General features: G+C 49.4%; 1 protein-coding gene across 2 annotated transcripts in view; it reads right to left on the bottom strand.

Moving 5' to 3' along the window:
* Positions 1–14,051, bottom strand: part of col11a1a (collagen, type XI, alpha 1a) — a 386,832-nt gene that overhangs the window by 355,047 nt on the left and 17,734 nt on the right. The gene's annotated exons all lie outside the window — the stretch shown is intronic.

Here is a 14,051-nt window from a genome sequence, read left to right as displayed (position 1 = left end):
AGCAAGACTTGTCCATTGGGGAAATTATGCTGACTATGGTCTATTTTATCGTGTGCCTCCAAGCACCCCAAAACCACATCCTTAAAAATCAACTCAAACATCTTGCTAACCACTGAGGTCAGACTAACTGGCCTATAATTTCCTTTCTACTGACTCTCTCCCTTCTTGAAGAGTGAAGTGACGTTTTGCAGTTTTCCAGTCCTCTGGTACCATGCCAGAATGATTTGATTCTTGAAAGATTATTACTAATGCCTTCACATTCTCTTCAGCCACCCCTTTCAGAACTCTGGAGTGAACACCATATGGTGCAGGTGACTTATCTACCTTCAGGTCTTTCAGTTTCCCAAAACCCTTCTCTCTAGTAAAGGCAATTCATACACTTCTGTCCCCTGACGTTCTTGAACTTCCACCATACTGCTCCTGTCTTCCACAGTGAAGACTGATGCAAAATACTCATTCAGTTTGTCCTTCATTTCCTTGCCCCCATTACGACCTCTCCACCATTGTTTTCCGGCAGTCTGATATCCACTCACCTCTCTTTTACATTTTATGTAGCCAAAGAACTTTATGTATCAATAATGTCGTTATCTCCATTCACTCACACAGCCACAATAGCCAACTTCTCTGTTGTTCTCAAGGGTACAGGGATATCAGATTGCACCATGTCTTTTTAGAGTTATTGGTCTGAAAGGTGGCTGTTCTTAAGGAGCTACATTACCAGAAGCTACGGCTCCTGCTTAGGAACTCAGCCTCACTGTCTCGAAGCTGCAGCCCACCATGTTAAAGTTCCCTCCAGACAGAAATCAAAACGCTGCAGAATTAACTTGATCACAACACTCATCAGTCTTTCAAAGAGCTATGAGAAAGAAGTAGGTACAGAGGAGATATCAGGGGTAAGTTTTTTTACTCAGAGAGTGGTGAGTGCATGGAATAGGCTGCCAGCAACAGTGGTGGAGGAGTTCTGGTCATCGAGTTATAGGAAAACTGTTCTGGTCACCGAATTATAGGAAAGATGTCAACAAAATAGAGAGAGTACAGAGATTTACTAGAATGTTACCTGGGTTTCAGCTCCTAAGTTACAGGGAAAGATTGAACAAGAACAAGTGGCCAGTGAGTGAGTGGGCCAGTAAAGGAGTGGAGATTTGAGACTTTGAACAGAGAGATTTGGGCAGTTTTGGCAGTTGGACTGTGCAATCAAGTCAATCAAGATTTGAATAGCTCAGCAGAAAGCCATTGATTAGACAATCAAGATTTGAATAGCTAAGACTCGTCAGAAAGCAGCTGATTGAGCAATCGAGGTCAGGTGACCAAACAGTTTGAAAAGCTCAAACAAATAAATAGAGGGGTAGCTCAAGCAGAGTGGCCAGTGAAGGAGTGGAGATTTGAGGCTTTGACTCGAGAGGCTTCGACGAACTTGTTCCCAGTTAGTCTTTGCAATGCCTCCTGAGACCAGTGGTGTGCCTCTCCTGTGAGATGTGGCAGTCTTGGGGGAACTCCCCTCTCCCGCAGAGTCACATCTGCCAGAAGTGCTTGCGGCTGGGTGATCTGGAAAACCGTGTGAGGAATCTGGAGCAGCAGCTGGATGACCTTCGACTCATAAGGGAGAATGAGGCAATCATAGATGAGAGCTACAGCTACACATACGTTGCTGGAAGCAGGTCATTGGGTAACAGTCAGAGGAGGGAAAGCGAAGGTGAGTAGGCAGGTAGTGCAGAGCTCCCCTGTAGCCATTCCCCTGAATAATAAGTTTATCGTCCTGGATGCTGTTGGCGAGGACGACCGATAGGGTGTGAGCCACAGTGGCAGGGCCTCTGGCACTGAGTCTGACCCTGTGGTGCAGAAGGATGGGACGGAGAAGAGGAGAGCTGTCGTCATTGGAGACTCTATAGTCAGGGGAGCAGACAGGAGATTTTGTGGACATGAGAAGGTCACCCGCATGGTTTGTTGCCTCCCGGGTGCCAGGGTCCGGGATGTCTCTGACCGGGTGCATGATATACTGTTACAAGAAGGAAAGCAACCAGAAGTCATGATACATGTTGGTACCAACGACATAGGCAGGAAGAGGGATGAGGTCCTGAAGTGTGAGTTTCGGGAACTAGGCAGAACCTCAAGAGTGGTGTTCTCAGGATTGCTGCCAGTACTACATGATAGTGATGGTAAGAATTGGAGGAGATGGCAGTTGAATGCGTGGCTGAGGAGTTGGTGCAGGTGGCAGGGTTTTAGATTTTTGGATCATTGGGATCTCTTCTGGGGAAGGTGGGACCAGTACAGACTGGATGGGTTGCACCTGAACTCGAGAGGGAGCAATATCCTTGTAGGTAGGTACGCTAGCATGGTTCAGGAGGGTTTAAAATAATTTGCAAGGGGGATGGAACCCAAAGCGATAGAGCAGTGAAAGAAGTGCATGGAGTAAAGCCAGATGCAACATATAGAGAGGCTTTGATGAAAAAGAAGCAGAATAAAGGGTGTAAAGGTAGTAAGGTAGAAGGGCTAAAGTGTGTGTACTTCAATGCAAGAAGCATCAGGAACAAAGGTGATGAACTGAGAGCTTGGATACATACATGGAGTTATGATGTAGTGGCCATTACGGAGACTTGGCTGGCACCAGGGCAGGAATGGATTCTCAATATTCCTGGATTTCAGTGCTTTAAAAGGGATAAAGAGGGGGGGAAAGGGGAGGAGGGGTGGCATTACTAGTCAGGGATACTATTACAGCTGCAGAAAGGGTGGATAATGTAGCAGGATACTCTTTTGAATCAGTATGGGTAGAAGTCAGGAACAGGAGGGGAGCAGTTACTGTACTGTGGGTATTCTATAGGCCCCCTGGTAGTAGCAGAGATACCGAGAAGCAGATTGGGAGGCAGATTTTGGAAAGGTGTAAAAATAACAGTGTTGTTATCATGGGTGACTTTAACTTCCCTAATATTGATTGGCACTTGTTTAGTTCCAAGGTTTAGATGGTGCAGAGTTCGTTAAGTGTGTCCAGGATGGACTCCTGTCACAGTATGTTGACAGGCCGACTACGGGGAATGCCATACTAGATCTAGTATTAGGTAACGAACCGGGTCAGGTCACAGATCCGTCAATGAGTGAGCATCTGGGGGACAGTGATCACCCCTCCCTGGCCTTTAGCATTATCATGGAAAAGGATAGAATCAGAGAGGACAGGAAAATATTTAATTGGGGAAGGGCAAATTATGAGGCTATAAGGCTGGAACTTGCGGGTGTGAATTGGGATGATGTTTTCGCAGGGAAATGTACTATGGACATGTGGTCCATGTTTAAGGATCTCTTGCAGGATGTTAGGGATAAATTTATCCCGGTGAGGAAAATAAAGAATGGTAGGATGAAGGAACCATGGGTGAAAACAGAAGTGGAAAATCTAGTCAGGTGAAAGAAGGCAGCATACATGAGGTTTAGGAAGCAAGGATCAGATGGGTCTATTGAGGAATATAAGGTAGCAAGAAAGGAGCTTAAGAAGGGGCTGAGAAGAGCAAGAAGGGGGCATGAGAAGGCCTTGGCGAGTAGGGTAAAGGAAAACCCCAAGACATTCTTCAATTATGTGAAGAACAAAAGGATGACAGGAGTGAAGGTAGGACCGATTAGAGATCAAGGTGGGAAGACGTGCCTGGAGGCTGTGGAAGTGAGCGAGGTCCTCAATGAATACTTCTCTTCGGTATTCACCAATGAAAGGGAACATGATGACGGTGTGGACAATATGAGTGAGGTTGATGTTCTGGAGCATGTTGATATTAAGGGAGAGGAGGTGTTAGAGTTGTTAAAATACATTAGGACGGATAAGTCCCCGGGGCCTGATGGAATATTCCCTAGGCTGCTCCACGAGGTGAGGGAAGAGATTGCTGAGCCTCTGGCTGGGATCTTTATGTCCTCGTTGTCCATGGGAATGGTACCGGAGGATTGGAGGGAGGCAAATGTTGTCCCCTTGTACAAAAAAGGTAGTAGGGATAGTCCAGGTAATTATAGACCAGTGAGCCTTACATCTGTGGTGGGAAAGCTGTTGGAAAAGATTCTTAGAGATACGATCTATGGGCATTTAGAGAATCATGGTCTGATCAGGGACAGTCAGCATGGCTTTGTGAAGGGCAGATCGTGCCTAACAAGCCTGAAAGAGTTCTTTGAAGAGGTGACCAGGCATATAGATGAGGGTAGTGCAGTGGATGTGATCTACATGGATTTTAGTAAGGCATTTGACAAGGTTCCTCACGGTAGGCTTATTCAGAAAGTCAGAAGGCATGGGATCCAGGGCAGTTTGGCCAGGTGGATTCAGAATTGGCTTGCCTGCAGAAAGCAGAGGGTTGTGGTGGAGGGAGTACAGTTAGATTGGAGGGGTGTGACTAGTGGTGTCCCACAAGGATCTGTTCTGGGACCTCTACTTCTCGTGATTTTTATTAACGACCTGGATGTGGGGGTAGAAGGGTGAGTTGGCAAGTTTGCAGACGACACAAATGTTGGTGGTGTTGTAGATAGTGTAGAGGATTGTTGAAGATTGCAGAGAGACATTGATAGGATGCAGAAGTGGGCTAAGAAGTGGCAGATGGAGTTCAACCCGGAGAAGTGTGAGGTGGTACACTTTGGAAGGACAATCTCCAAGGCAGAGTGCAAAGTAAATGGCAGGATACTTGGTCGTGTGGAGGAGCAGAGGGATCTGGGGTTACATGTCCACAGATCCCTGAAAGTTGCCTCACAGGTAGATAGGGTAGTTAAGAAAGCTTATGGGGTGTTAGCTTTCATAAGTCGAGGGATAGAGTTTAAGAGACGCGATGTAATGATGCAGCTCTATAAAACTCTGGTTAGGTCACACTTGGAGTACTGTGTCCAGTTCTGGTCACCTCACTATAGGAAGGATGTGGAAGCACTGGAAAGGGTACAGAGGAGATTTACCAGGATGCTGCCTGGTTTAGAGAATATGGATTATGATCAGAGATTAAGGGAGCTAGGGCTTTACTCTTTGGAGAGAAGGAGGATGAGAGGAAACATGATAGAGGTGTACAAGATATTAAGAGGAATAGACAGAGTGGATAGACAGAGTGGACAGCCAGCGCCTCTTCCCCAGGACAACACTGCTCAGTACAAGAGAACATGGTTTTAAGTTTAGGGGAGGGAAGTTCAAGGGGGTTATTAGAGGAAGGTTTTTCACAGAGAGTGGTTGGTGTGTGGAATGCATTGCCTGAGTCAGTGGTGGAAGCAGACACACTAGTGAAGTTTAAGAGACTACTAGACAGATATATGGAGGAATTTAAGGTGGGGAGTTATATGTGAGGCAGGGTTTGAGGGTCAGCATAACATTGTGGGCTGAAGGGCCTGTAATGTGCTGTACTACTCTATGTTCTATGTTCTAAGTTAGGTCTTTATTCTTTGGAGCATAGAAGGTTGAGGGGGGACTTGATAGAGGTATTTAAAATTATGAGGAGGATAGATAGAGTTGACGTGGATAGGCTTTTTCCATTGAGAGTAGGGGAGATTCAAACAAGAGGACATGATTTGAGAGTTAGGGGGCAAAAGTTTAAGGGTAACACGAGGGGGAATTTCTTTACTCAGAGAGTGGTAGCTGTGTAGAACGAGCTTCCAGTAGAAGTGGTAGAGGCAGGTTCGGTATTGTCATTTAAAGTAAAATTGGATAGGTATATGGACAGGAAAGGAATGGAGGGTTATGGGCTGAGTGCAGGTCGGTGGGACTAAGTGAGAGTAAGCGTTCGGCACGGACTAAAAGGGCCGAGATGGCCTGTTTCCATGCTGTAATTGTTATATGGTTATATGGATATGATAGGGTCTTTTCAGAGACTTTTGGACAGGTACATGGAGCTTAGAAAAATAGAGGGCTATGGGTAAACCTAGGTAGTTTCTAAGGTAAGGACATGTTCGGCACAGCTTTGTGGGCCAAAGTGCCTGTATTGTGCTGTAGGTTTTCTACGTTTCTAAAAGAGAAAGGATAGGACTCTCCTCCAGACAAGCAGGAAAGTCTGTGCAATGAAGCACCAGCACTGACCCTCCTGGTGTGCAGCCAGGCTGCTCTAAAGTTCCTCCATTCTAGAGAAAGACAAGGATTGGCTGTAAAACTCTTCACCTGGTCATCCCAGGCTGAGTGCGCCAGGTGGGAAAAGATTTACCAATGTTAACGGCCATATAAAACTGTCCCTGCACCCAGTAAAAGTTGCAAACATGAAATGACAAACCACCAGCCGCTGTCACTGCTGCGGCCCGAGCACAGCCTCAACAAAACTTGACAAAACAACTTTTTCCCAAGAAATAAATTGCTGCAGCCTACTGTTAATGATGAGGCACTGTTCTCTTACACTTTCCTCTGTCCTCATCACCATTCTTCAGTGTTAATGCCCAAAATAAATTGACATTTTCCAACAGTTCACAGACCACTGTCCATCCCAAGGTGTGACCCTCCCTCAGTACCGACCTCCATCAGTGTAAACTTCTCTCAGTACCTCTTTTTTTATTTACAAAACTGTAAAAGTTTATTTACACAACGAATACACAAAGTACTAACATTAAGTATTTACAAGACAGTGAATAAATTCAAATTAAAATATGATTACGACTGTCTGTAAAACAGTCAATTCGCTGGGGGGCCCACCGGTCTCGGAAATCCACCAATGTACCCATTGTGACTGCATACTCCCTCTCCAAGGACAGCTGGGCATGAACGTATCCTAAGAAGAGGGACAGGCAGTTGGCCCAGGCACAGTCCTCAACTTTCCGCCGCCTAGACCCATGAATGGCCATCTTGTCCAGGGCCAGAAGCAAGCCCAGCAGGAGATCCTCCTCATGAGCCACCCCTTTCCGTATTGGGTGCCCGTTGATGAGGAGAGCGGGACTGAAGTGATCCAGAACCTAACCAGCAGTCCCTTCAGACGGTCAGACAGGAGTTGCAGCCTCTCATACTCCATATAAGCATGGTACGGTGACTCCTCCCTCCCACAGAGTGGACAGGAGGACGGAATGTCAGTGAACCTGCTCAGAAATCTGTTTCCACGGTACTGCCCGATGCAACACCCTCCACCCCAGGTGCCCAATGTACAGGGGAAGGGCCCCTGCGTAAAGAGATTTCTACTGGGACCCCCCCCCCCCCACCCGCTGCCAGACGGTAGCATGGACCGCCAAGGTGAGTCCGGTCGGCAGGGGAAGGCAGGGAAGTGAAAGGTGAGCAGGCGCAGAAATGCTTCAGAGCGTCACGGATCGGCACGGTGGGTATCCCCGCAAGACGGCTCACATTGTGCGGGACCCTCTCCCATGGCGTCTCCCGAGGCCTGGGTCCGAGTTTCGGAGCGTCACGGATCGGCACAGAGGGCATTCCCACAAGACGGCTCACATTGTGTGGGACCCTCTCCCATGGGGTCTCCCGAGGCCTGGGTCCGACGAGCACTTCCAGCCCATCAAGTGGTGGTGCAGCTGGAACCCCTCTGCTTCCCTGAGCCCCCAATAGGATGGGGATCCTTCCCCTCACAGCGAGAGCACCACCTCCTGCCAATGCAGGAACACCCTGTCTGGATGATACTAGACCCCGAACCCTCAAAAGCTCTCAGTAAAACCAAGACAGTTCTCTCAAATTGGTGTGGCTGATGCTGTCCACTGGAAACCACGTAACCTCCTACAAGCAGTGTCCCCGGAGGAGAAAGGACATCGCCAGTGCATGTCACCTCGGAGGGTGGTCACAGTACAGTTATCTCTGCAGGGTCCTGAGGTGGAGTGCCGCCAGCTGGGTGCACACGTACACCAAGGACTGGCCAGCCTCTGTGATCAGAGTTCAGGACCGCTGCAGAGACCCAATGCTTCCAATTGCCCCAGAAGAAGTCCATCAGCCTCTTCTGGGCTCTGAAATCAAAATAAATGAGCAGGACTAAAGTAACCGGCCAGTACCATATCATGGAGGCAACCAGCTGACTTATAACTAATGTCCTTCCCGGGTTCAAGATCACATGAAGGAGGCCTGACCACCGTCCCAGCCCGGCAGAGCTCTTTGTCTCCAAATCCCTGCAGTACACTGGTCAGGCCTCCTCCATCGAACTCAGGTAGACCCCCAAGAAGAGGAGATGTGTGGTGCTTCACGCAAAAGGGCCTCAACCCCTCCGGAAGGAAGTCCGCCTGGCATTGACTCACCAAGAGGCCCGCGTTCTTCTCCCATTTGACCCATGCAGAGGACGCGGCTAAGCAGACCTGCTAGCATTCTCACAACCTCTGCAAGTCAACCGGGTCAGTGTAAGCCGAAAGGATGGCCTCCATGTCTGGTTTGCGTAGAAACAAACTCGTTAACCTCTCACGGAGAAGGCACAGGAATGGCTCCATGCAAACAGAATTCAACTGTACAAACATGGGTCACCCCTGACACACCCCCTCCCAAAGCACAACGTCACTGTCAAGGACCCATTAACCTTAACGAGGCATTCCACAGCAGTGTACAGCAGTCAAACGCGGGTCACAAAATGCTTGCAAGGTTCCAAAAAGGTAGTTGTGGTCCATCCTGTCAAATGCCTTCTCAAGGGAGAGGAAGGCGACTGACAGACCAGCCTCCCAGCACAGGTAAATCAGATCCCGGACAGGGTGAATATTGTCCTGGATAGACTGCCCCCAGACTGTGTAGGACTGGTCAGGGTGGACCACTTCACAAGCACGGAGCCCAGACGACCGGCCACTGCCCGGGCAAAAATCTTGTACAGTACTCCGCACTGAGGAGGGATACTGGGTGTCAATTCCACAGGCAACAGAGATCCCCCTTCTTTGGCAGCAGGGCCACGTCTGCTCTGTGCGAAGAGAGGGGCATCTCGCCCGTCGCCATGCACTCCCCCAATACCCCTGTATAATCAGTCCCTAGGAGGAATTCAGCGGTCAACTCATCCAGTCCTAGGGACTTGCCTCTCTGTAGCTGGTTGAGGACACTGGTCAGCTCCACCAAAGATAGCGGGGCACCTAGACGCTCAGCACCCCCAGGGCTGACCCTCGGCAAGTCCCCCTACAGATCCTCCGTTCATCCTCACTGCACGGGTCCGGTGAGAAGACAGCCGGATTGTGACGGTGGAACTATGCTCTACCAGTTGCTTCACGAGCTGCCTGCGGACACCCTAGAAGGGCGAAGCGAGGTCCAGATCCTGCAACATCTGGACCCACGACCTCACATAAGCACCTCAGAACCTCTTGGGGTGCAGGTACCTCAGCGCCTCCTTCTACATCCGGTACTCATCCCAGAGGGGTTGGTTCCCATTGGTCGGCTCTAGCCGGGACTCCAAGTCGATCAGCTCCTATTCGAGCTGATCGATCTCGGACATCCGCTCAGTCGATCCGCACACATATTCCTGGTAGGACAGTCAGATGTGAGCCCTTCCCACAATCCACCAGAGCCTCAGGGAGGGGAATCTCCCCTGCTTTTCCTGCCGGAACGAATTACGGAATGGGCCGTCCTCCCGCAGACGGTTGTTGAAAAGCCAGTACGCAGACCCCAACCGTGCAGGCGGTGCATTAGGCTCTGCCCACACCCGGTGGTGGTCCCAGCAGGCAAACTGCCGCATGGAGGCGGCTGACACCTGGGAGACGTGCGCCCTAGAGATATAGAGTTGGTCGACCCGCAAGTCCCGCCCCCTCTGTATCTCCTCGAGAAAGCACAGTAGTTGGTGTAAAGGCTTCGCCAGACTGCGACCAAGTCCCGTAACTTCCTCACCGAAGCTTAGCTACTCTGGGGACCAGTGCGATCCCTCTTCTCGAGGGTGCAATTGAAATCACCTCTAGGATAAAGCACTTGCAATGCTGACACCTCTATGGATCCCAGCAATGCTGACATCCGCATCGGGCCGGGCTCAGGGGCGTACACATTGACAAAGTCCATCGGCACACTGTCCTGACACCCGGTAGGGTGAAGCAGATGGCCTGGCACGTATTCCTGAACCTTCGTTATTTCCTGCTGGAAAAAAAGGGGCCAACAAGATGGCCACCCCACTACAAGTGCTGAGGTGACTCATGTGGACCCCCATCCCTCGCCACTCCAGGATCTAGGTGGATTTGTCTCCTGGAACGGTGCAGGTATCCTGCAGGAAGGTCACTGCATATCTCATGTCCCGGAGGACAGAGAGATGATGGGATCCATGGAGAGCCCCCCTACCACCGTTGATGTTAAGGGTCGCAACACTTAACTCCATGACGCAGCTTATTGAGACCCCTCACCAGAGCCCGTAGGAAAAGGAGCAGAGCTCTCCTTCGAGCCCTCTCTCGCCTTCACCCAACAACCCTTCTCCAGGGGCTCCGGGTGTCTCTTAATCTGCCGCCTCTCCTCACGGGTCACCTCAGCTCCCCTCCCCTTCTTTTGGAGGATTGTGCAGATAAACTGAATGACCTGACCAGTGACCAGTGATCAGTGGCCAATTGGGCCTTGAAAGGTTTCCTCCAGTAGTCCCTCACAAATGGCCAGATCCCCTCCAGAGAGATGGGCTGTAACTCGCTGCTGGAGTCCAGCACATCTACCATCTCAACCACAAAAGAATCTCTCTCTTCCCCTTCACTGCGTCCAACAATCTCACAGTCATCATCAAGCAGTCATTATCTGCAGCCAACATGACCACCTCACTCTTCACTGTGGCCCCAACAGGAGTCTCGTCCACAGGCTCTGCCCATCCCCAGGACCACTGACAGAGGGTGGCCCTGCCAGCTCTGAATACAGAATTACTCCCACATCCTGGATATGAGCTTGCTGGGTAGTACCCATCTCCACACCCTCATCACCTTCCCTGGAAACAGCAGAAGGAGAGTCCCCTCCCGCCTGACCCCCTTGGGACACAGTCTCTCTGTTTAGGTAAGGAGGAAGGCAGAAGAAGGAAATTATAGACCAATTAGCCTAACCTCAGTGGCTGGGAAGATGTTAGAGTCAATTGTTAAGGATGAGGTCATGGAGTACTTGGTGACACAGGACAAGATAGGACAAAGTCAGCATGGTTTCCTTAAGGGAAAATCTTGCCTGACAAACCTGTTGGAATTCTTTGAGGAGATTACAAGTAGGATAGATAAAGGGGATGCAGGAATGTTGTATATTTGGACTTTCAGAAGGCCTTTGACAAGGTGCCACACATGAGGCTGCTTACCAAGTTAAGAGCCCATGGTATTACAGGGAAGTTACTAAAATAGTTAGAGCATTGGCTGATTGGTAGGAGGCAGTGAGTGGGAATAAAAGGTCACTGATTGGTTGCCAGTGACTAGTGATATTCTGCAGGGGTCAGTGTTGAGACCACTTCTTTTTATGCTGTATATAAATAATTTAGATGATGGAATAGATGGCTTTGTTGTCAAGTTTGCAGATGATACAAACTAAGTCCTTCTGCATCCTACCTGTTTCCTCCACACTATCTGCCCCTCCACCAATGTTTGTATCAGATTAGGAGAATGGGCAAAAAAGTGGCAAATGAAGCACAATGTTGGAAAATGCAAGGTCATGGACTTTGGTAGTAGAAATAAATGTATGGACTATTTCCTAAATGGGGAGAAAATCCAAAAATCTGAGAGCAAGTGGACTTGGGAGTCCTTGTGCAGAACACCCTAAAGGTTAACTTACAGGTAGACTCGGTGGTGAAGAAGGCAAATGTTATGTTAGCATTCATTTCAAGAGGTCTAGAATACAAGAGCAGGGATGTAATGCTGAGGCAAAACAGAGATGCGGAGACATTTCTTTAACAATGAATTTGTTGCCACATATGGCTGTGGAAGCCAGGTATATTTAAGGCAGAGATTGATAGGTTCTTGATTTGACTTGGCATCAAAGGTTTCGGGGAGAAGGCCAGGAAGTGGGTTTGAGGAGGATAAAAAAAAAGGATCAGCCATGGTTGAATAGCAGAGCAGACTCAATGGGCCAAATGGCCTAATTCTGCTCCTATGTTTTCTGCTCTTATAGTCTTATGATTAGCTGTGTAGGATGGCAATCCAGGGTTGTTTCGGTTCCCCTCTTGGGCAACATGCTCCTCTGCAGGCCACCTGGCCTCAACTGAGGCAATAAGCTGGGAAACCAATCCCACTGGTGACCCTATTTCCATAGGAAACCCCTGTTCTACAGGGGCTTTGCCCCTTCCCAGGGAACACACGCTCTGAGTGCACAGTCTCAGCTGAATGCAAATCTGTCTCTCCACATGGACCCTTTACAGTGGTGCAGCTCACCAGCCCAGGGGACACGTGTTCAGGAGATGTCTCCCCAGCAGAGGGCCCCTGTATGACAGAGCTATCCTCCAGCTCGGAGGGAATATACTCTGCACATATGGCCTTTACCAGGGGTAAATCCTCCTGGCCCTTGATCTCTAGCATCATGGGACATGTTCTTCTACTGTTTCAGGCTGCAGATGTACTGAGGCACGCTGACCTCCATTACAGAGGCATCCAAAGTCTCTGCCACCACTTCCTCCCCCCTTCCCCAGGTTTCAGCAGCCACAGGACTCTCTAGACTTGGTTCAACTGCAACAAGCTGCTCCTTCTCTGGGGGAGAAGCCTTCAGATGCTTTTTCTTCTTTTTTGCCTTCCTGCCCACCACCTGAACCCACCCCACACCATCACCCGCCATGTGTCCAACCACAGCTTCCACAGCCAGTGGCACGGGGGGGGGGGGGGGTGACAGGGGTGGGACAGCTGAAGTGGGGGGGGGGGGGTCAGTGGAGGAACACCCAATGGTATCACCCTGTCCCTTCGAGGCAGAGTTGGCAGCCCGACAATTTGGGCAATTCTTCTAAATATGCCCAAACTCCTTACAGGCATGGCACCTCAGATGACCCATAGACCAGGGGATGGTAATGCTCCTCAAAATAACACTGAAGCCGCCCCTTGGCATTCCTGCCCCACTCTAACTGCATAAGCAGACAGTGCTGGAATGAGAATGGGTGCTCATAACCCCATGGAGGTGCCCTGTACGGTATCGGGGTTATTTTTGAATGCACCTCGCCGATGGAGTACAGACAGGGGAAGAGGGTCTTGTCACAGAAAGGGGTTGCATGTCAAAGAGTATTGCCACCTACATGGGGCCCATCACCTACTCCACCTTTAATCTCTGACTCAGGGCCAAAAACACACTCCTCGGTGACTTCAAATAGAAAATAGTTTTCCCATTCAAAGCCGCTGATGCAACAATACCCTCGCAGCCTCCAACAGTCTCCGCCACGGCTTTTATGGTGACAATCCTACCGACTGAAGTAGGCACGGTGCACTGTAGAGCATTCTTTAAAGTCAGTAATTTGTATGGGTGGTCCTCTTCATCAGCTGCAACTCCCCACTATGACGCAGTTTGAATTCAAAAGTTCAACACGACTGCTGGGATATTACAGTCTACACCCAGCAGAACACCAGCAAACAGTCAAAAAGAAACAGTTCAGGGATGAGATGGGATGGGACAGAAGGGGGAAAAGGAGTGGATAGGCAGGGAAGGCCATGCGGTGTTAAACACCTCAGCACCAATGAAAGCTTTTCTGAGCGGGTCCACTGTTCCTCTGACCACTCCAAAGTCCTCTTCACCCAGAAACCCTGGGCTAGGCGCTCTGAACAGGAGGGGTTTTCCACTTTTAAAAATGGAATAAATCCGTCCCCGCTCCTGGCAAAGTTAGACTCAAACTTTGGTAATCCACCACCTTCACCTACTGTTCAGCGCTGAAGAAACATGGACCAAAAAACTTCACCAAACAGAATTTTTCTAGGTAAGGAAGCTGCTTCAGTCCACTGCACACTCCCAAAGCCTTCCGGTGGTCTCCAAAACTGTTCTTTGGTGATTTTTCCAGCAAATTTTCAACTTTAGGAGAGAGAGCTCCAACAGTGTGAACCTCTCTCAGTACCACCCTTCTGTCAGTGTGACTCTCCATCAGTACCTACCTCACCCCTACTGTGACTCTCCCTCAGTACCTAACCCCCCAACACACACATTGAGACCCTTCCTACAGGGCCTATTTGAAAACCTTCCAATTGCCCACCAACCCACCAAAGATCCACGGCAGTGTCACCAATCATAACATTTCTTTCTTTAAAGCATAAGAAACAATGTTATGGAACAGCACAAAATGTTGTCAGAGACATCAATA

The sequence above is a fragment of the Hemitrygon akajei genome, chromosome 12 (assembly GCF_048418815.1).
Source record: "Hemitrygon akajei chromosome 12, sHemAka1.3, whole genome shotgun sequence".
In the NCBI taxonomy this organism is placed as follows: domain Eukaryota; kingdom Metazoa; phylum Chordata; class Chondrichthyes; order Myliobatiformes; family Dasyatidae; genus Hemitrygon; species Hemitrygon akajei.
This window is presented reverse-complemented; position numbering and strand designations above follow the sequence as displayed.